Here is a 24,166-nt window from a genome sequence, read left to right on the forward strand (position 1 = left end):
GGTCGCGCCGCTGGTGGGAGCTTTACCGCATTCGGCGGTTTGCCTACATGCTCCCAGCGCGCGCTTGATCTAATTACCTTCAGCTGCCTTCACCGGGGGACTGCGAGGACCAGCAGCCATCACATCTCCCAGCTGGTGCCTCTTCCCCCGGCGGCCACGCCCCCACCGGCTCCTATTTACTGTTCGCGACACCCGCTCCGCGGGTGCCGCTCACTAACCCTTGCCACTTCAAAGAGGAACTGTTGTTGCACACGGAGGGTGCACGCATTGAGGAAACGTCCATTCAGGAGGTCGCGCCGCTGGTGGGAGCTTTACCGCATTCGGCAGTTTGCCTACATGCTCCCAGCGCGCGCTTGATCTAATTACCTTCAGCTGCCTTCACCGGGGGACTGCGAGGACCAGCAGCCATCACATCTCCCAGCTGGTGCCTCTTCCCCCGGCGGCCACGCCCCCACCGGCTCCTATTTACTGTTCGCGACACCCGCTCCGCGGGTGCCGCTCACTAACCCTTGCCACTTCAAAGAGGAACTGTTGTTGCACACGGAGGGTGCACACATTGAGGAAACGTCCATTCAGGAGGTCGCGCCGCTGGTGGGAGCTTTACCGCATTCGGCGGTTTGCCTACATGCTCCCAGCGCGCGCTTGATCTAATTACCTTCAGCTGCCTTCACCGGGGGACTGCGAGGACCAGCAGCCATCACATCTCCCAGCCGGTGCCTCTTCCCCCGGCGGCCACGCCCCCACCGGCTCCTATTTACTGTTCGCGACACCCGCTCCGCGGGTGCCGCTCACTAACCCTTGCCACTTCAAAGAGGAACTGTTGTTGCACACAGAGGGTGCACGCATTGAGGAAACGTCCATTCAGGAGGTCGCGCCGCTGGTGGGAGCTTTACCGCATTCGGCGGTTTGCCTACATGCTCCCAGCGCGTGCTTGATCTAATTACCTTCAGCTGCCTTCACCGGGGGACTGCGAGGACCAGCAGCCATCACATCTCCCAGCTGGTGCCTCTTCCCCCGGCGGCCACGCCCCCTGTAGGAACCCTATATCTCTGTCTGCCCCTCCCGCAACGCGGGACGAAGCGCGGGGCGAAGCCCGGGCCAAGGGCGGGCCCGTTTAAGCCCGTTCAAGACTGGGCAAGACTGGACTGGGCCATCATATCAACTCCATTCCCTCCCCTTTTCGATTTTTTACGAATTATTGTAATTCTAAGTATTCTTAACTTTTTAACGTAGCAGAGAAAAGTTTGTAGTTAGTACCTCTAATACTTGTTTGTTTCTGAATATATTACATGATGTCCCCGAGAACCACTAGAAATGCTGTCAAAAAACAGGCCCAGGCTGCTGCTCAAGTTATCGGGCCGATAGATCCATTTATAACTAAAGCCAACGAGGCCATTGAGCAGGGCATTATCCTGTTAGATCGGAGAGTTTCCCAGAACCTGCTCATTGCCAGACGCTCTTCTTTGGGTTTACTGGCTACCGCAAAAACTCCTCAGCGTCCTGTAGAGCTTCCCCCTCCATTGCTGGAACACGCGGAGATTCACACAGTCCCTTGTATAGTGGATCTGTCCGCTTCCCTAGATCTCTCGCAATCACATCTGTTACAATCACTAGAAAAATCTCCAGCCATATTTGCAACTCAACCCGAGGCTGTCCCAACTCCAACTCCAATTGTAGAAAGGGGCCTACGGGAAGGTGCAATTCCCAAAAAAAAAAGAGAACAGGAGGAAAACCCAGAAGCCTGATCATTTTGTTAATTCTCTTCCTACATTAATTCCCAGTATCCCTACCATGTCCCATCCCCCACCCAGCCCATTGACCCAGTTCAAACTCCAAATCAACAATTACCCCTTTCATCATTTGTTAATACAACTAACTGTACCACAGAAAATTTTATTATTAGCTTTGGTAGCTCTAGTAGCGACGATAGTGAAGGAGATATGGTTGACGATGGTAACCTAACTACTAACACCTGTAACAACGATAACTTACTGTTCACCAAAATTGGAGACATAATTAGGTTTTATTTAAAACCCATAGAAAAGTCAGTCCAACAGATTGAACTCCGACTATCCCAATAGTCCCTTGCCCTGAATTCAAGTAAAGCTCCCCTCATAGATTCCACCTCAATGCAAGGGAGATCTACTAATCCGAAACCAAATACAGTTAATTTAGACCCGTCTGCAGCGAACCCCTCTAGAACGACCCAGAAGGCCCCACAGGAACTACCACAAAAACAGTCATTAACAACTACAACTAAGGCCCAAGTTCCACCTAAATTACCTAATCCATTAACGCTTCGGCCGTCAACTAATCCCAAGAAACAGGCGACTACCCAACCAAAACTTCCATCTGCTTTACCCACCCCGGCCCCTGCCCTCTCTTACCACCTTGTTAAACCTAATACCATTCCGCGAAATAGAAAGAGGAGGACCCATCCTATTCAATTACCGCCTGAGGCATCCCCTTACGTAGTCATCATGACAGGCGTCCCGGAACTTTCACCCAACCAGGACGAACCGGTCTGGTCCCTAAAAAACAAAATAATATACTGGTTGTCCAACAATAGACCCTTGCCCTCTTATTTGGACAACAGAGTCACCACTGTGCGAAGAGTCCCCTGGGTAGGCACTGTGCCTAAAACTATCCAAGGTGATTGCGTCATAGTGAATTTCATGGACCACAACACCCTAGAGCACATCTGCTCTTGGGGAGATCATACAACTTCTGATGGGATAGCCACCCATGGTCTGTCATATTTCTACCCCCCGGCCCCTCGACGTAATGCCGGTCCTCCTTGGACCTGGACAAAAGTGGGGAACTGGGGTGGGAATAGAGACCGAGGCAATTGGGCAGGTTACGGATTCAACAATCCAGTCCCTAGTCATCTTTCAGACTGGAGAGGCCTACCCCTAACCAACAGGTATGAATGCCTGGATATGGTTGACTGACCATCAGTTCCATTCACCAACGATAAAGACAATATCACTATTCAATCCCCGTTAATTCCGCCCAGCCTTCCTTCCAATCTTAATACCCCCTTGACGGATCTACCTTATCCTCTAACGATCCCCTTGGTACAAGATTTAGGCCACGCTCACCCATCGATTCCCGAAGAGCCTCATACGAGATCCCAACATAACTCTCCAACTTTCTGCGACTTACTACCCCTTTCTCCCACCACCTTCCCAACTACCCAGACCGATGACTTATCAATTCCTGCACATTTACATCCACTGAACGCTAACCCCATACTATCAACAGCCTGGGACCTCACAGTTATTTACTGGAATGTGGCGGGCCTTAGATCCAAGATACATCTTCAGCCATGGACTGACGTAATCAACAAACATAATGTAGTTTGTCTTGAGGAAACCTGGGCCATTGACCCCATTCACATTCAGGGATACAGAACCTTTCACATCCCTGCTAGTCCGTCCATCCATGGTAGACCAAAGGGTGGCCTTGCTATTTACCTTTCTAATCAAACTTCGTTTATAACGATAAAGGCACCATTAGTGTCTCCTTCTATTCAAATTTTAAAGATAGTCTTTGACAAATGTTCTGTGTACTATTTTATCAATATGTATAACAATCTTTCTCCCGCTGATTGTGCAAAGTCTCTGTCAGAAACCACTACATATCTGCACGAACAGAGAGTTAAGAACCCGCAGTTGCAATTTTATGTTGTGTGGGGAGGGGACTTCAATACCTATCTGTGCAGCAATTATAAAAAAGGTATCTGTGGGCTCCAAGACGAACACGACTCCCCTATTACCCATTTTACACACTCTAGTACTGGGAGCCTGTTAAACGACTGTCTCTTTTCATTAGAACTTGAGTTTGCGAACGAAACAGTGTGTCCTATTGTTGAGTTCAAGCCGACCTTTCACGGTAGAGGCTTGTCCACCACCATTGACTATATCCTGTGTTCGCAAATTCTAAAAGATCGTTTAAAACATTTCACAACAGGCACAGATCCTTCAAGCGATCACTATTCTAATAGTATCACTATTACATTCAACACATTTTCTGTAACTAACAATAAGACTAGCCTTTTAACCCAACATTCTCTGGCGATGGACAAAACCAACGGCTATACAGTCAAATGGTCAAAGATTAACCCCAAGGAGACCACTGATAAGATCATTCAAAAAATTCTTCCCTTAATATATATTTGTTTAGATGAGACCTCACCTCCTCATTTGATTCTTTCTACCTTTGGAAAAATCTTAGAACCTATTCGGCAGGAGCTTACTCGCCAATTTAAGGCACATGATAAGGATTCGCGGGGTTGGTTTGACTCCTGCTGCCGCAAAGCCCTTAGTGCGCTAAAAGAGCACTCCATAGCCGGGTTAGGGATACGGTTCTAATAGCCACATTAAGAAGAAATTATAAAATGGCCCTGAAAACTCGTAAAAGGGAAATAAAAAACAACCTTTGGGCTCAACTCCATGAGAGCACAAGAAGTAAGGATAGTTCATTATTTTGGCGAACAGTCAAGTCTCCCTTTTTAGTGGACGCTACAGCCGCTCGACATCTCGATGTGGCCGTACCTGCCGATAAATGGGTCGCTCACTACTCACAGATCTTCGGGGATGCCTCTTCTGTAGCCTCTGTAGCCTTGGCCTCCCGACCCGGTGAGGAGGTCTTTACCACGGATAATATTTATCCTATCGACCTCCACTTCGATCTCACAGAGGTCATCGCTGCATTGACTTCCTCGAAGACCGGTAAAGCTCCTGGCCCCGATGGAGTCCCGCTCGACATCTTCGTGAGTAACCTAGATCTATGGTCCCCTATAGCCACTCAAGTTATGTCTGCAGTTTCACAGGCTGGCTTAATTGATTCCTGGTCCACATCTGTTCTCCTACCCATTTTTAAAAAGGGCGAGCGCGATAATCCAGCCTGCTACAGACCCATTTCCCTCTTGGACTCGCTGGGAAAGGTTGCCGGGAGGCTAATCCTGGAGCGCCTCCAGGATTGGGCCAAAGAGAATAAGATTATAACCGACCTCCAGTTTGGGTTCCCGGAGGGATTGGGCACTGTAGAACAAGCCCTTAATTTGACACTACTTATGGGTAAATACGCCAGGGCCAAAGGCGGAAATCTCTATCTGGTCTATGTGGACCTAAGCTCCGCATTCGATTGCGTAATCCATTCCAAGTTGTGGGAGATTTTGAGCAATCTGGGCGTAGACCCCCCACTCTTGAAATTTCTTCGAGAGCTTTACACGGATGCCAAAGCCTGTGTGAGGTCCGGCATCAATGGAGAGTTATCAGATTCATTCAGCATTGCCAAAGGCGTTAGACAGGGGTGCGTCCTTGCTCCATTTCTATTCAATATCTATACAAATGGACTGGAGAAAGCTATGCTGGTAGGCGCGAAAGATCTCCCCTGCATAAACACTCGACCAATCCCAGCACTACTATACGCTGATGATTCTGTTATACTAGCGAGAACACCAAATCAGCTTCAACTCCAACTGGACAAGTATTGCCAATATATGCTTTCCCTTGGTTTAAAAGTAAATAAATCCAAGACTTTTGTTATGTATATTGGCAAGAAAGTTCAGAAATGCAAACCTCTCTATATAGATAACATCAGATTAGAAAAAGCCAGGAAATACCCTTACTTAGGAATCCTTATCGATGATGAAAATTCCTGGAAACCTGCCATTACCAGCAAAAAAATGCAGTTTCAACGCACAACAGCAGCGTTGACTTCTCTCTCCAGAAAGTTGGGTAAGCCTGCTCCTGCAGAGATACTTAAAATCTTTCAAGCTAAATGCGTAAGTGTGGCTACGTACGGTGCGGGCGTATGGGGACACACTCCTGCTGGAGAGCTCCAAGTTATCGAAAATGATTTTTTGAAATACGTATTAGCTCTCCCTCGAAGTGCTCCCAATTATGGTAGTCATATCGAGCTCGGTCTGGATTATCTATCTGACACCATTAGATTCCAACCGATTCTCCTTTCCGTATATGGACTAAGGAGCAGTGTCACCTTTCACGATCACTAATAACCGACTGTCTGACTTTGACTCATTGGAAAAAGATTCCCTGGTTATTATATATTTTCAACTTCCTGAAAGATTTGAATTGTTTAGCTTTTTTTACCAACCCTTCCTTACTAATGGATATACCCAGAAAGACCTTGAAGAATCTTTGTGCTACCCATCTAAGAGATCTTCGTATGTGCTCAGAAATTGGTAAGCAATCAAACACCCAACTAGTGACGATACAATCCTCTCCTGGCATCCAACCTTATTTGACTTATTATCTGTCAAACTATGATAGATATGTTTTAACAAGATTTTGTTTTGATTCTTTTTATCGTCTTGTTTCGTTCCCAGTGCCTTTAGACTGGCAACGTGAATTAACTAGATGCCCTTGCGACAACTGCTCCCTCCAGTCTACATTACACGTAATTTTGTTTTGCAGTTACTATGAGACCCCGCGTAAACAGTGGCTGGTTCCACTTCTTCGCCATTTAGGTCTCAGAAGATGTAGGCCCGCTCTTTTGGCTCTACAGTTTCTAGACACTCAATTTGTTGCAAAATGTGTAGCTTGCTACTTAAAGGCATGTCTGAAAATTCGTTCTCAATTAGCGGTTTTTGCATTGTAAATTTTATGTGAACATTTTTGTGTACATAGCCTTTTGCTAACCAAGGCATCACCGTATTGATGATTTTTTTTTTTTTTTTTTTTAAAGATTAATCTAATATTTTTTCTATGTAGCAGTTAACATTGTATTCTTGAAAACTTTTAAAACTGTTGTAATACTTTTTATATTGTACTTTTATGATTGTAGAATCAATCGAAATAAAGTTTCTCTTGACTTGACTTGACTTGATCAAGCATGTTCCGGATGAGCACAGTGCGGAAGGCGGCTGTCGTGTTGGGAATGAGGCTCAGTGGAGTGTTTGACATAGTTGCTGATCTCAACTTTTGTAATGTAAAGGGAGATGCGGTTAACTTTCAGGTGTCGAATGCTTTGCGCCTTGTCCAAGATGTCGACAAACCCCGAGCGTTACCGTGAATTATTGCGGAGGCTTATAAGACCATTGGCCGCAATTCACCCGCAGACTCAGATAGCAAAGTCTACTAAAGACGACCATCCAAATTTTTCAAAACAGAATTGGAGGAATAAAAATCAGGGGGAGCTGCAATAGAAACAGGGGTCACGTCCGGCGTCGCCGATACCAGTGTCTACTGAGCGCACTTATGATTTGCACGACCACGCAAGAATTAGGTCTCCTGATAGATTTCAGGTTCCTGAGCAACATTCTCCTCGTTCTTCACAGGAAACATTGCGCGCAAGCTGGTGGAGGAGAACACGGCGGGGGTCGGGGTGCCTCACAAGTACGTGAGCAGCCCCGCCCATCTGTTGGTAAAGGCAAGCAGGAAGACTTGCCACGTTAACGCCCTCATTTTTAGAAAAAGAAAGTTGCTGCGTTAACCGTAAGGTATGCCACGGATAGTGAGAACACAGCTTCGGATCCTGACATGGGCATTAACGCTGCTTGACAGCGCAGCGGAGGTTACAATAGTGCGGCAAGCACTGCATCCATATCTGAAGGCGACAGCAACTGACACTTTTATCACAATGGAAACTGCTGACAGTAGGGTGGCTCCCCCTGACAGACTATATGATATAGGTCCATATGTATCGAGGAACCAATTTGCGATTATGTAATAGCGATTTTTAAGAAATCGCTATTTCAGAATCGTAAATTGGTATGTATCAGGAAAATCACAATTTTTTAGCAATTTCTTAATGTTCCTTAATTACGAATTCGCAAATTGCGAATTCGCAATTAAGGAATACTTTCCCATTCATTTCTATGGGCCAGGAGACCCATAGGAAGGAATGGGAATTTATTCTCAATTTGCGATTCGCAATTTGCGAATCGCAAATTGAGAATAATTTCAAGGGTGCAGGGGTGTCCAAAGGACACCCTGTTGCACCCCTGAAATAAGCATAGGTGCACATGTGGTCACATGCCACTTTGGTGGTAATTTGCAATTCCTTAAGGCCATTTAGCAAATTTTGAGAAGAGTTCGAAGTGCAGATGTTTCCAAGATGGCCACCGGTCAAGCGCAATAGAGAGAGCACCCGTCCTACTCACAAACAGTGATTGAAGGTATTCCTCAGAACAAAGCTTTAATTAATTTTCTTAAAAAATGCCGACTCTGTAAGCGGCACCATGCGCGTGAATTTAAAAGCTACATGCGGTAAATAAGTGGAGAAGTGTGGCTCAAATGGTTAGAGCGGCAGACCCTCATGCAGGGATCTGGCCCGGGACCAGGGTTCAATTCCCGCCTCGGCGGGTCTTGGGCTCAATTTCCTCGGACCTGATAATTCTCGCCTCGGTGCCTATTCTAATCATGGGTCCCACTCTGCGACTCTGGGCAATAGCTTGCTTAATCTCCACAACGGCCCCAAAAGCGCTGGGATGCCTGGTTTCACCCTGGGGGTGCCCAGGAGTGGACACTCACAGGGAAAACCAGGAAGAGTTCCTAAGTGGTATACGGACAGCACCGGGACACTACCTCAGGGAAGAAGCTGTGCGCTCTATAAATACCGGTAAATTTACATTTATTTACATTTACATAAGTCTTGTTATAATTTTAGGAGCCGTGCGATAAAGACAAGCTATCCCGGTTACACCTTTAAAGAAAAGAATCAAGTATGTACAGCCCACCTCATGTAGGAAGCCGTCCGTTTGGACTTAGACGTGTTGCTCAGGTCGGATACAAATGTATCGATCTTTTCTCTTGACACAGGGAGCGTGTGCCCCTGCCGGGCTTGGTGATTGATGGTAATCAGGATATAGTAATTCAATCCAGTACCTACGCATTGACAAAGGTACGTTATATAGCAAACTGGTGGCAACAAACGAGGCTGGTGTTGGGTACACAAGATTATGGGTCCAATATTGTTGCAATTTCTTTTATCAGAACCTGCTTTTGAAAACAGAAGCACAGGCGAACCACTTGCCGCTATTAAGACTCTGACCCTGGAACAGAGGTAGGAATGAGTAAGATTGTATCTTCTTCCTCCTCCCTGCTTCTTGTACATAAATGAGTGGAGAAACTCAGACTTTTTCCTTCTATCACAGGCAGTCAACATAAAATGTCCTGTTTCACAGCTTGAGCCACTTCCTTGAATACAAAGATTCATAAAAATTTTTTCCCTGAGCCTGACGATACCGTGAGAGGCCAGGACATCAGAGACCAACAGGTACATACTTTAGATCGTTTAGTGCAATACCAGAAAGAATAGAGGCTTCAAGCTAGATAATTAAAACTTTATTGTTTTTCTGCATTTTACACAGAAAAGTGACAAAGCCCTGACGACAGTCTGGGAATTGGTTTCCTTGGACTAGAAACACGTCGGCACATCTGAGGGAGCAATCAATATCACTAAGCATTTGAACTAGCTCTGGCTGGTTGTAAAAGTCATCCTTATTTTAGGACGGGCTCCTTCCTTTTGACTTTGTCTCTTCATTCTTTATGAATTCAGATTAACTTTTTTGAAAATTTCAATTGTTTGTGTTTGTATAGTGAATTTTTTGTGGAATGTATGATAATTGTGTATATGAATTGTAAATATTTTGTTTGTAAATAGTTAGATGTTGGAATTTAAATGTGTTGAATGTACAGTTTTTTCCTTTTTTGCGTAACTTTCAAAAGAAGAATGAATTTTTTTATTTTTAAATAGATCGGTATATATAAAAATACTGGGTCAAACTCAATAAGTTTGTGTTTTCCCTATGATCTGAAATAAGTTTTTGGAAATTATTTGGGTGTAGACATATTCTTGTGTTTTCTGGTTTTGGATTATCGACATTTAAATTCACATTGTCGAACATGTGCGGTACAGAACACCCACAGTTCAGCTCTCATTAACAGTCTGATGCGAAAAAGATTTAAGATCACACGAGACATTTCAAATGGCTTTTTTAGTCATAACTTGTCCTCCGTTAATAGTCAATGGACAGCTTTCCCTTGTGGCGTCAAACAAAAACTATTTAAAAGATTGACCATGGGCTATAAAAACAGCCCAGGTGTCTTTGCCGCATTTGTCATCTCTTTCTTAGATGGCATTGATCCTGATGCGTACTCGTACATTGATGATATTTATCTAATGGACTACGAATTATGGCCGCATCTGTGTCGCATTGACCGCATCATAGTTATGTTTGCGGACTTCGGTTATAAATTTATCTTTGCAAAGTCAGGCATTGCGGAGTTCACAGTGTTGTTCCTGGGCTCAACAATGAAGGTAGAGGTCTTACACCTCACTTCCTGGAGAAATGCGCATGTTTATGGTCTCCTACAACTCTGCTGGGATTTTTGAATTTCGGGCATACTTATATTCCTGATTATGCCCAGCGTAACACACCTCTATATGCTTTGATACAACCAACTTTTACCAAGTCATGCTGGCTGCCTGAACAATCAGCTATTCTGCAATTTTCGCAGTCTGATCTTCTTGAATCTAAGTACTTATTGACTCATGATAACCACACTAACCTGGTAATAAGAATTGTGCCTGGTGCCGTGGGTGTCACGTACTTGACGTTTAATGAAGGAGACACAGTGCCTATCGCTTACAAGTCACACTTGTGCACTTCGGCTGAAAAGCGATTTTCTTCTGTCAATAAAGTCTTGACAGCTGTACAGATGGCGATTCTAAAAGAGAGAGTGCAGTCACAAGGAAAACACATGTTGGTTGTTACACCTTATACTGCATTTGAAGCAGTGATGAAAGCCAGTGTACCAAATTCTAAAGTTTTATATCATAATTGGATGCAATGGACAACTTCGTTGACATTTCCGGATGTCACATTTATCTTTGACCCCTCATTGCAAACTCAGGAGTTCTTACAGTATTAGTTTGTTCATCCTGCTCCTCTGTCCATGCGCACGCTTGAGGATTACCATTGTATCATTAACACTCACGGTGCGGCACAACCGGCGATAGGATCTAAGCATTCTTATTCAGTGGCCTGCGTAATCATGGCTGGTACCATGGGGAATGGAGAATGCAAGTCCGATGTCGTGAACACGCAGACATTAGGTGACTGCACCGCCCAGTTGGCAGAGCTACGTGCTCTAGTGCTTGGGTTAGTTTAATAATAATAATAATAATAGTGAGAATGAGGGATAAAAGGTCCCAATCCCTTACTAGCCGTTTTTTGAGCAATGGTCCCTCTTTTTTGTCAAGCTTGCCCTCGGCATGGGGAAATCCCTAACCCCCTATTATTGCAAAGTTTGAGAAAGGTGTGTCAGGGCAAGCTTTGTTTTTTATAGTCTATTATGGAAAAATTCCAATCGCACGAGACGGCTCGTACCGGCATTACACCAAAATCAGGGAATCCCTATTTATCCACAGAAAAGAACAACCAGATATACTTCTTCAACCTGATTCGTAAAGCCCTGAGGAAGCCCCAGGCCGGATGGCCATGTAAGGGGTGAAACAAGTGTTGGCTGTTCTCCTACATACTATCACGAATATAGTAACACTTTATTAAAAAAAAAATGAACCATCGTGTGATTGGAATTTTTCCATAATAGACTATAAAACACAAAGCTTGCCCTGACACACCTTTCTCAAACTGTGCTCTAGTGTTTGCATTGAAGTTTTCTGACCCTCGTGTGACTACTTTAATTGTGAGTGACTTATTACTGTGTTCAGTCCTTCAATAAAAATGTATTCTTTTGGACTCTGAATGACTATCGTGATTCCAAAGGTGGCACAATTAAGCACAAGATGCTATGGGTTTGAGTGGCAGAAAGAAAGAACGTCTGCCTCTCGTAAATGTTATTCATACTCTTGATCACCAGCGTGTAGGAGTACACGCTGTTGGCAACAGTCTTGCTGATGAAGCAGCAAAGACCGCAGTAGCAACATATGTAGCAGCAGCAGTTACAAGGTCCAACAGTAAGAATGATGATGACATCTTGGCAGCTATAGCTGCTACAGAGATCGTTGATAATTACCCTATGGGTTTCCCTTCTAAATACTCTTATCATTTAAGTCCTGATAAAGATCCCTATGTGAGAATTAACAATGTTGGTGACTGGCTGATTCCCGACGCGGACCGCAGGCTACCCTTGATAGCAATCGCTCACGAAGGCATAGCCTCGGCTCATGCCGACGTTTCAGCGTATGTCTCTATCTTACAGCAGCGTTACTGGTGGCGTGGATTGTATAAATACATTTGTGAATATGTCCTTTCTTGTTATGTATGTCAGCAGATTAAACCTTCAACTGCTGCACGGCCGCCACAAACTCAGCTGTACATATCTAATAGACCACTTGGTTGTGTTTATTTAGATCACTGCTGACCTTTTTCTGCTGATACTGCGTATAAGTATATCTTAAATGCAGTGGATTCATGCACACGTTTTCTCTGCATTTGGCCACAAAGGAGTTCTGATGCTCGAACTGTCATCAGAGATTTGCATGTCTTTGTGGGAATTATTGCATGTGGCACCTTCCATTCTGATCAGGTCCAGCGTTCACCTCTAAGGTGTACAAAGAAGCCATGGGACCTTTGGGGGTGCAGGTGAAATTTTTGTCTCCATACCGGCCTGAGGGCCATACTGTTGTGGTGCGAATGAACCGTGACTTAAAGCAATCTTTGACAGCTAGGATTTAGGTACTACGTGCACTAAATAATCTTCCTAGAAGATCTCTGGGTGGGCAGACCCCGTACAAAATGCTCTTTGGCATAAAAATGTTTGTCCCGGACATTGATGGTCTAGACATGGCGGCGACAGACATACCCTTTGACGTAGATAATCATTCTGCTGTGTTACAGGACCTACAAGAGACTCGAGACAGTCTTGCAAAGGAACACTTGCCCTCCACATATGGAGCTGAAGCTGCTCTACAGATTCCAGTAGATTCCGGTAGTTAGCTGGCTACCCCGAGTCGGTGACCTGGTCCGTGAGAAGGTGGAGAACAAGAAGGAGTTCAGCCCCTCGTATCATGCACCCGTTCCAGTGCTTGGCATGCAGGGCACAAGAACATTCATTTTACCACCACTTCCTGGTCGCTAGGGAAACAGGTACGACTCCATTGACAATGTCAAACTTCAACGATTGGTCGATTCTTCTTAGTATGACTCCTGCTGTCTCTTGTCCAGCAATGCTGAGAAATTCTGTTTTGGCCTCTGCTGACACCAACATCCCTGACCTTGCTATAGAGATGTCCACAGTCACTAATCCATTATTAAATTCGCCAGCTGGCGATTCACATGAAGATACTGAGTATACATATCCCACGGATTTGTCATTGCCTGGTGTGTAAACAAGTCTAGCTGACAAGTCACATTTTTCCTTTGACTCTGACTCTATAACATCGAATGCACCATTGAGGTTTTCTATTTTTGTTACTTGGTTTAAAAGACATTTTTTGGTTCAACCTTGGAATTACATCTAGTTGGTTCTCATCTCCATTTTTTTGTTCATGTCGATTGGATTTGTGATGGTATTTTTCCGTCTGGTAAATGGACTCTATATAACTGAACGATCAAAAATCTGATTAATTGATGGAACTTTGGCCCCACACTCCTCATCATACATCATGAAAAGAGACCAGACTCTTGTCAACATCACAGCCTAGCCCGTGCTAGATGTTATTGTATGAGATGCTATAAAATTTCAAATTCATGGACCCACAGAGGTGGTTAATGTTCCTAACGTATTACGTGTTTCAATGGTGGATGTTGTGAAACAAAACATACGTTCTGATGATTGCGATGTCCAAGCCATTGAAGCTGTCTTTTCTGATTTGAAATATTATGCTGCCTTTGATGCTGAGGATTTATATTTAGACTCCACAAACTACGCCGACTTGTTCTGTTACCAACACTATGGCCTTCACTTTCTGCATAAGGCTAATATATTTAGAAATGTGGTTAATTACACCCAATGGGAACATTGTCCTACTCCCATAGAAGGCAGCTCAAATACCCTTTTGAATAAATTCACATTTTACTGACTTTGATCGGTCTTACCCGAGTTAATTTTATTTTAAATTAAATTACAAATCCAATTCGAAAGTGAGACTTACTCACTCAAAATTGTTGTATTCCAAATCCTTTATGCATCAGTTAGCAGTGGATGGCTACAAGCTATGGAAATATACCATAGATCTTAAATCTGTTTGGGGTTCTAGACCCTGGCAAGTGCAGGGCACTGAAGCTTTACACCGAGCATGTCTTATTCTCCTCCACATGTTGTTTTTAAATTGTACGATATCACAAACAACTTGTCTTAGTTTGGCCACTTCAAAACACATGAATACCCCTAAAATTCCTAATCTGCATGCTTACCCTAATTGAAAAAATCATACTGATAGATCCCTTGATGAATTACAATCTTTCATTTCAAATTCCTCCTTTAACATTTCGTCCCTGGATCCTGAGGGTTGGCTGTTGTAGCCAACAAGTTCTGATCTTTGTCAACATGGCTTTCTGGGTTTAGCCCCTGGCCTTACACAGGACAGAACTGATCCCTTTTTGAAACTTCCCATTCAGTTACCACCTAGTCAGTGGGGAAATGATGTCAAAATTGGCTGAAACATTCTACTCTTTTGTCTGTTAAACATCATTTATCTTTGTTCACCGACAATGTTGATTTAACTGATTTTGTTAGGGTCCTGTGAGTGGAAGATCTAAAAGATATATATATGTGCGATTTACAATGAAGTTTGGAAACTGTCGCAGGTTTAGGCTGCTTCCCGTTAAAGAGCAATAGACCAAGCTAATTTGGAAAAAGTGCTTGCTCTCATTGATAATAGCATTAACACACTCTCTTCCAGGATTTACACCTTGGATAATATTGTTTCATCTGTTGTGGATATTGTGTAAGATGATGTTTCTGTTTTGTTCCATGGTCAAAATCAATTGTGGTCATCACGCAGTTTGCATGGACCTTACAAACTTTAAAATCTGGGAAAGTGCCTTGGGACTACATTAATATTTCGCCAGTGTTTTTAACATTTAATTTAAGAGAAAAACAACAGTTCATGTCCATGAAGGATGCATCATATTCTTTATTGCAATAAAAAAATTAGAACCATTACCATTTTCTGTAGTCGAATCTAATTCAGCTGTTGGTTCATCCATGGTTTAATAACATTGCCTTTTTCTCTGTTTAAGTTTAGTTCATGTATGAAACACCATGCCCTGGGTAGATATGAACCACTTGGTACCGCTTTTCTCCATGAAGTTTGGTCTCTGCCCTTCTCATACAGATGTCTGAGGGATGGCTAAGAGGTTTACTTAAAAGGGGAGGAGTGCACTTCCACACCTGATCATTCACTGGTATGCAAGAATGTTCAATTGCATGACACGTGTAATGTGGAGGCTCCGAATTTAGCTTGCATTTTGAAGGGAATTCCTGTTCCAGCTATCGTACCAACATTCACACTATTAGCTAACGGTAGATATTTGCTTTTAAATAATGAAGCTTGCTGCAGGATGTTGGCTGGAATTCCATACATTGTCACTGTTTCACAGCGAGTAGTTTGCTGTAAAAATGTGCTTTTCCCGCCCCCGCATGGGAGGCTTGATATCTCGATTTGGCCTTCCATTCCGACCCTGAAAGCTGAGTTCAACAAGTTGAACAGAATAAGAGCTTTATTGTCTCAAAAAGAAGTCGCTCTCACTTCTTCTCATGAAACATTTGTACTTCATGTTACTAAAACGCGTACAGAAGTACACACGCTTCTAAATACGGATCTCCCACTTCATTTTGGTGCTTTAATCCCCACTATCTTTAATGCCTCAACCACTACAGGCCTGGCCCACTTTTTTAAAACTGTTAGCTCCAGCCTTGTGACCTCATTCCAAACTATATTTGGTGTGATACCGGCATTTTTTCATTCTATTTTTTCCAGCATCTTTGGTGGCTTCCCTCTAATTCTCGCGTTGGCTGCCGGTGTACTGCTGTTGATTTGCTTGCTCCAAAATGGCTGCACTGTTTGTGTCAAGAGACAGCCGACCCAGGCTCACGCAGCTTCATGCATCGAAAGCTTGAACACTATGGAGTACTGCCATTGGTCACATGGGGCGTGGTATATGGATTATCATTTCGCTTTTCATACTTTACTTGTGCTCAGCCCTTGTTCCTTTGCCTGGATTGCCAATTCGAATGGCTATTAGAACTCTGTCTCTCAAATACTGTGTCTCCTGCTCCAGATTTTGACCATCTAATGAATTCCTTAGTGGCTCATGAGTTGGCCTGTTTTGGAATCGGGATTATGATCTGTGCAGCAGCACACTGAGTTTGACCAAATTGGGACATATATACGGCTGGGCATGACTTCCTGGAACGAAGTTATCTTGACGTAAACGCAAGTTGTCCTCTGATCGTGCTAGAGGCTACTGCAATTGAAGAACATGTATGTTAATTTCCGTTACTAAACTAAATGGCGGAACTCTTTGCTGACAATAACAATGACTTCCTTTTGGAGGCTGTTGCGACATACTGTGTATACACGCTGATGGATTCGATTGGCAACGATCCAGCATGAGATGCATCACTCAAGTTTTTTGCTTCTCCCCGTGGTGTTATTTTTTTCTCACTTGCATTTTTTTTCGTTTTTAATAGACATTCTTTTCTTTTTGCCCCTTTCATTTCCTCGTGACCCATTTTTTGACAAGAATGAACTAATTTCTTTCTCGGATGAACTTGAACTCTGCATTCTTCTTATGTTTCTTTTCGTGCATTGGCTCCATCAAGGGAGGGTGTATTGAGGATACGGTTCTGCCTGCACACATTGCTATGTTAGCATAAGTGAGTTAGTTGCTCAAACGCCATTTTGCTGCTTTTGCACACAACACTACATGTCTCTGTTTTTATAAAGGCAAACTGCTTGCTTTTCCTTCACATGAGAACGGTCTGTTTTTCACATCTCCAGACTCACACTGCGAGCTCAAGTCTGCACAAAGTGTTCAAGGTTAAAATAACAATGTATGCTGTGGATGCAGGTTGATCGGCCCCACGCTCTAAACACAACACGAACATAGCTGCTGATATCTGAAACTCAGGTGCTTTTAATATTGCACTGCATGCATGAGACTAACACTTGGCAAGAACCTTTCAATCGATAAAGAGCTGTGCTGATCTGGGCTCGCAAAGAGGGCAGGGGAGAGGGGGCATCCTTGCCTGGTGCCTCTATGTATGTCAAAGGGAGCCGACCTGGCCCCATTGAGTAGGACTGAGGCACATGGGTTGCTGTATAGCAACTTTATCCAATCAAGGAAGCTGTAAGGGATCCCAATGCGTTCAAGGAGGGCTAGCAGGTAATCCCATTCAAGGGAATCGAACGCTTTAGTGGCGTCGAGGAACACAGCAGCAGCCTCGGATCTGGGGTTTATGTCTTGTAGTACAGCCTGAAGGGTGCGTAAGTTATGTGAAATCGCCCTATTGGGGACGAAACCCGCCTGGTCGGGTAGGACCAGGCGCTCCAACAAAAGGTTAAGGCGGGATGACAGTACCTTCGCTAGGATTTTGACATCAGTATTGAGCAAAGAGAGGGGTCTATAGGAGTCACAGTGTTCCGGTGGCTTGCCCGGTTTCAAGAGAGATGTAATAAGGGCCTCGCGCATCGAGGGCGGGAGAGTTCCCACTTCGAGTGCAGAATAGTAAACTTGTTGTAGTATTGGGGCAAGGATGTGGATATATGCCTTGTAAAAGTCGATTGGCAGCCCGTCAGATCCAGGTGATTTGCCCGATTTCATGGACATGATGGCATCCCTTATTTCATCCACCGCGAGGATGTGGTGGAGGAATTTTTGTTGGGATGGACCAAGCCACGCGATGGCCGTGTCTTCCAGATAAGGATGCAGGTTAATAGGTGCCGATCTTTGAGAGGTGTAGAGGGTGGAGTAGTGATTCGTAAGGATACGGAGTTGTTCAGGAATGTCTCGTTGTGGGATTTGATGCTCATCCAGCAAGGTGGTGATGAAATTATTGTATCTAGGGGACCGGACAGCGGATGCCAGTGCCCTGCCAGGCCTATCTCCTTCACCGAAAACTCGTGCAGAGTGCTGTTTGCCGAGGAATTTACACTCCCTATCCGCCGACCGTCAGCAACCTTATATATGCATTCAACCTGCTGGGTGAGTGAAGCCTTGAACATTTCCCTGCCCACTTGGGCCGTCGGCATCTGTCTCTCTATGGCCCATTCCAATTTTTCTTGACCACGAATTAGTTGTTGTATTAGGCTTACCATTATCTTGGACTAATGGAATTATGCCCACATTCTACACCAAGTATGTAGAAGAGTCGGTCAAGAAGGAGCTCATTGCATTGAATAATTTCTTAGTATGCACTTTTTTTTAGTATTACAGGAAATCACAGTAATTGATTGTCTCTTTTGTATTCTTCTTTCTCACAGAATCTTCCACTTCAGTCCCTTAGGTGAGCCTCGGCCACCGTCGTCCCTCAGACAGAAGGAAAAGGCTCAGGTAAGTGTTTTTGCTTTATGGTTTAGTCAAGGGAGGATGTCATCTGTCTCTCTATGGCCCATTCCAATTTTTCTTGACCACCAATTAGTTGTTGTATTAGGCTTACCATTATCTTGGACTAATGGAATTATGCCCACATTCTACAGCAAGTATGTAGAAGAGTCGGTCAAGAAGGAGCTCATTGCATTGAATAATTTCTTAGTATGCACTTTTTTTTAGTATTACAGGAAATCACAGTAATTGATTGTCTCTTTTGTATTCTTCTTTCCCACAGAATCTTCCACTTCAGTCCCTTAGGTGAGCCTCGGCCACCGTCGCCCCTCGGACAGAAGGAAAAGGCTCAGGTAAGTGTTTTTGCTTTATGGTTTAGTCAAGGGAGGATGTGAAGGATAAATAATAGCTATGCATAAATGTGAAGGAAGGGGGTAGAGGTTGGAGTAACAAAAAAGAAAAAGAGTAGCCAATGATTTCTGCTCTTGTCTTTCTTTTCCGTCTCACTTATTTCCTTTTCCCTGGGGCCCTTTCACCCCTCAGCCTCCCCTCCCTCTTTGACTCAGCCCCTTTCCAAAAGCCCCATAGACGCCCACGCACCTGGAAGAGCCACGTCCCTCCGAGCCGTGGCGTAGTGAATACGCGTCCTTCATTGAGGTCTGGTCTCCTTCTGCTTCAGCTTTCCCTCCTCTGCCAGGTTCGGGTGTTCCGTTCGCGGACAAGCTGTGACCTCCCCTGGGCTCCGGTTCTCTCTCTCGGAAGGTTGTTAGGTCTTCTCCGTCTTTCCAGTCTTCCCAGCTGGTTTCTCTGCCTCGCGCTCCCTTGCTGTGTGTAGCTGGACCAACTACTGACCTACCTGACCGGCTCTCCGCCCCGCCTTCTTGAATCATGTATCGTCTGAAGTCTGTCCTCATCTCTGGCTTAAAGGGGCCTCCTTGTCGTGCAGGCCTCAGCCAGACCCACTAGTGCAAGGGGTTTGCCCTTCTGCGCACGAAGTCCTCAGACCCAAAAGGAAAAAGTTGGCACGGAAACTGGAAATGCAAAACATAATGTTTATTACACCTCATGAGGTGGTGCTAAAATTCAGACAGTACCCTTCGGCACTGCGAGAAGTAGCACAAAGGGCTACTGAACGCATGGTTTATTTATACCCACACAGGGGCTCAGAAGAAGGCGGCACAAAGCATAAGAGCACATTTTATGTCCATACAAGGTAATATCGAGAAGCACAATCGATCAGTGGGAGGAGCTAACAGTCTTGGGGTCTCGGCTAACATATTTCAATCTAAGGCTAACCATTAACAGATGCGGACCCTAACGGTCAGCGGCAAAACACAGAGATGCTATTATTAGCCTGTTGCCGGGCAGATTCAAAGGCCATGAGCAGAAAGGTAGGACAACGCACATGGTCGACAAGAGGCAACGTGTGGCAGACAAAATGGCTGCCGTGAATCCAAAATGGATGCCGCTAACTGTCAAGATAACGGCCAGAACTAAGATGTCTTTTGCTAACGCTCAATTTAATCGCTGCTAAATTACAACAGACTACCCTTTTAGCATTAGCTAAAGACATATGCTCTTTTAGGGTAATCTGTGCATTCATCTTGTATATCTATGCACATTATATTTGTCACTTCTTTATCCAACGATTGTTGCGCTTTTACCGCATTTCGTTTCGATGGTATACAGGCATTTATGCACATAGAACATAGCATTATGCCACAGTGGATACACATACGACAAGTGAAAATCAATGCAACTGCAATACATAGAACAGTCAGTAACTTCCAACCCCAGGCGGAAACCAAAGCCCAAAACCATCCAGCAAAAGTCCAAGTGCCATTTTTCTCATGAATATCGGCAGCTATTTTATGTAGCTTAAGAATTGCTTCATATACAGAAGGCGAATTGTCAGGGATAAATACACAACAACTACTTCCGATGACTTTACATGCTCCTCCTCTATCTGCTAACATAACGTCCAGAACCATCCGGTTCTGAAGAGTTACAATTCTGCCAATTTGTAGTTCTTCAGTGATATTACCAAGAGCTACAGCAGTTTCATTGGTGACAGCTTCTACAACTCTAGTCAATCGTCGTATTTTCCTACTATTTAATGCAGCACAAACAAAAGGAAACGGGCCTAAATTGAAATCAACATATTGCTGCAGACTAGTGTCTGTTTGGTCAATGTCCTCAATCCATTTACTGAAGGAGCAAACCACCACTAGGACATACTTTAAATTATTACACCGCTCAAGCTGAATGTAGTCCATTTGAAGGACTTCAAAAGGTGCAGTTGGTGTAACAAAACCTCCAGATGGAACTCGTGTCCCTTTTCCAGGATTGTATTGCAAACAAATCAAGCAAGACTGTACTACTCTCTTAGCTGTGCTAGCAATCTCTGGATGCTCCCAAACCTGCATAAGCATTTTCGTTATTGCGGAAGCTCCAACATGTGCTAGCCCATGTGCCATCTGAACCATAGGTTGTACGAAAGCTATAGGCAGCTTCCATCGATCCATCTGCTTATTTCTCCAACAACCTTCATCATCTAACTCTCCTTCTTTAGACCACTGTTCACGTTCTTTGTCAGAAGCTGTCTTCTGTATCTCTCGCACTTCCTGCCTAGCGTCGTGCCATCTTTCAGCTTGTGACTTCACTACATACATAGAAGTGGTATTTCTCTTCATCGCAGTTTGACGTGCTACACGGTCTACAAAGGCATTTCCTTGTCCAATCTTGTCTGTTACTTTCTTGTGTGCACTGCACTTCACTTTAGCAATTTTCTTCGGATATGTCAATGCAGTCAAAAGATTATGCACTAAGTCTCCGTGCATTATCTGTATTCCGTGAGATGTAAGAAAGCCTCTTTCCTTCCAGAGTAGGCCGAAATCATGCACTATTCCAAAAGCATAGCGGCTATCTGTATAAATGTTCACACACAAACCAGCCCTAAGCTCACATGCTTGTGTCAAAGCTATCAATTCAGCTGCTTGAGCCGATTTCTGTGGTATGCGTGTTGTCTCCACTATTGTCTCAAGCGTGGTAATTGCATATGCGGCTGAAGTCGTACCATCTGGTAATTTCAAACAAGACCCATCAACCCACAATTCACCATCTACATCTGGAAGGGGTGTATCCTGCAAATCAATGCGACCCTTTGTCTGTTCTTCAGTCAGAAAAATACAATTGTGCGTTTCTTGTGACTGAGGCTGAGTCACCGGATATGGCAACAAAGTAGCTGGATTCAAAGTTGCACATCTCTTCAATGTAATGTGGGGGGGGGTAGCAATGTCAGTTGATATCCTGTAAGACGAGCGCTAGTCAAATGCTGCGTCTTTGTCTGATTCAAAAGGGCATCAACAGCATGAGGTACGAGCACTAACAATTTGTGTGACAAAACTATTCCCTCACTCTGTCGAATTGACACCGCTGTTGCTGCAACTGAGCGAAAGCGTCCAGGTAATGCTCTAGCAACGGGATCAAGAACTGCTGAAAAATATGCACACGGACGTTGCTTATCGCCGTGTAACTGAACCAACACTGACAATGCACATCCATCTTTCTCGTTCACGTAAAGTGTGAAAAGCTTCGTGTAATCTGGTGTGCCTAACACTGGTGCTGAACAAAGGGCTTGTCGTAACTGTCGAAAAGCACTTTCACATTCTTCTGTCCATGGAAGGGGTACTGGAGTATCTTTCGTCAAAAGTGCTAACAAAGGCTTAACAATGTGTGAAAACCCCAAAATCCACTGTCTACAAAAGGAAGTAAGACCCAAGAATGCACGTAATCCTTTCTGTGTGGTAGGAACTGGTGTGTCTAAAATTGCTTGTATGCGATCTGATGTCAATGCACGTCCCTCCTTAGACAAAAAGTGACCTAAGTAGGTTACCTTTGGTCTACAATATTGCAGCTTCTTTCGAGAGACTTTGTGATGATGTGAAGCAAGAAAAGAAAGCAAAGATAGAGTACATTTTTCACACTGTTCCGGAGTGTCGGCTGCCAGCAAGATGTCATCGACATATTGTATGAGAGCCAAACCTTCGGGCAATAAAAAAGAATCAAGTTCCCTTTTCAATGCTTGACTGTAAATACTTGGACTCTCAGTATAGCCTAGAGGAACTCTACAAAATCAATACGATCGATTATTCAAAGTGAAACCGAACAAATATCGGCTATCAGGATGAATGAGGATCGAAAAGAAAGCGTTCTTCAAGTCTATCACAGTAAATGTAGTGGCAGTCGGAGTAACCAAAGTAAGGAGTGTTGTGATGTCAGAAACCACGGGATACTGTGGTACTACGATTTTATTCACTTCCCTCAAATCAATAATGAATCTGTAAACTCGTGTGTCAGTATTTCTTTTCAGAATCGGAAGAATCGGGCTATTGCAAACATTGTATGGAACTTCCTCAACAATCCCAACTCGTATCAAATCATGTACAATTCGTATGAGTGCATCTTCCCCCTCCTGTGAGATTCTATATTGTGGCAAACGAGGCAACACAGCTCCCTCCTTGACACTAATCTGAACCGGAGGAATGACCATCTGACCCACATCAGTGTCTGAGGTAGCCCACAAAGATTCAGGAAATGAGGCTAATGCAATATCTTCTCTAACAAGATAAATTCTGTCAAGTTCAGTGTAATTATCATTTAAAATGACTCGCACCCCTTCATGAAAACATCGTATCGTGGCTCGAAAGTGCTTTAACATATCAAGACACAGAATGTTATCTGGTGTGTTAGGGGAAAGCAAAAACGGACATGGAGCACTGAATTTATCAACAGAGAATGAGAGTGGTTGTGACAATGGGCTAAGGGAAGGTGTTCCATCGAAACCTATCGAAGTAATAGTTATGCCAGACAGGGGAGCCCTCAGAACCAATTGTTTAGACAAAGCGCTACGTATAGCTCCTGTATCAACCAGAAACCGATCAGTAGAGCCCAAAACATGTGCTGTAACATAGGGACCCGTCTGATCTACTGGAACTTCAACTGATTCCTTCCCCCATCTTAGGCAATCCTATGCATGAGCAGAATTGTACAGATCAGGCTGAACATAATCGGACACTTGATATTGATTCCGCCTATCGAAAGTGTTCTGTCTCTGCTGTGGGCGTGTATTTGTGTCGGATCGGGCACCATCATTCATATAGCCCCAAGGCTCCGAAGAACCTGACCAGTTCTTCCTCGGCACCGCTCCCTGTCATCCTGTTGAGGACGTAGCAACGGGCAATTACGCATCCAATAGCCTAGCTGCTTACAATATGCACATTGATTGAGAGATAAATCCGTACGACCGTAAGGAGTATTGGGAGGTGCTCGTCCACCTCTATCATAATTTCTATCAGGGCTCCTATCGTAACCTCTAGAAGGCAGACCATAAACCTGGGCCAACGTAACTTTCGTTTTTAACTCTTGATTTCTTGTCCTCATTCCCCTTCGCCTCCGCCTCCTGGCGCTCATAATACTGAGCCATCGTCAAAACAGAGGCTGGAGAGGACGTAGTCAAAGAACTTTCGCTAGCTTTTAGACGTCTGGCTATCCCTGGTAACAGATTCGTAACATATTTATCAACAAACAAATGCCTACCGGTATCCTCTGTTAAATACTGGCCACTAAAATCATGAAAAGCTTCCTCGAAGCGAGTAAAGAAATCAGAAACCGATTCAT

General features: G+C 44.2%; 1 long non-coding RNA gene across 1 annotated transcript in view; it reads left to right on the top strand.

Moving 5' to 3' along the window:
- Window positions 1–18,767: 18,767 nt before the first annotated feature.
- Window positions 18,768–24,166, top strand: part of LOC144805648 (uncharacterized) — a 28,777-nt gene continuing 23,378 nt past the window's right edge. Inside the window, exon 1 of the long non-coding RNA XR_013605563.1 lies at window positions 18,768–18,840. This is a non-coding gene — a long non-coding RNA (uncharacterized LOC144805648). The remainder of the gene's footprint in view (window positions 18,841–24,166) is intronic.

The sequence above is a fragment of the Lissotriton helveticus genome (genome assembly GCF_964261635.1).
Source record: "Lissotriton helveticus chromosome 1_1 unlocalized genomic scaffold, aLisHel1.1 SUPER_1_unloc_17, whole genome shotgun sequence".
Classification (NCBI taxonomy): domain Eukaryota; kingdom Metazoa; phylum Chordata; class Amphibia; order Caudata; family Salamandridae; genus Lissotriton; species Lissotriton helveticus.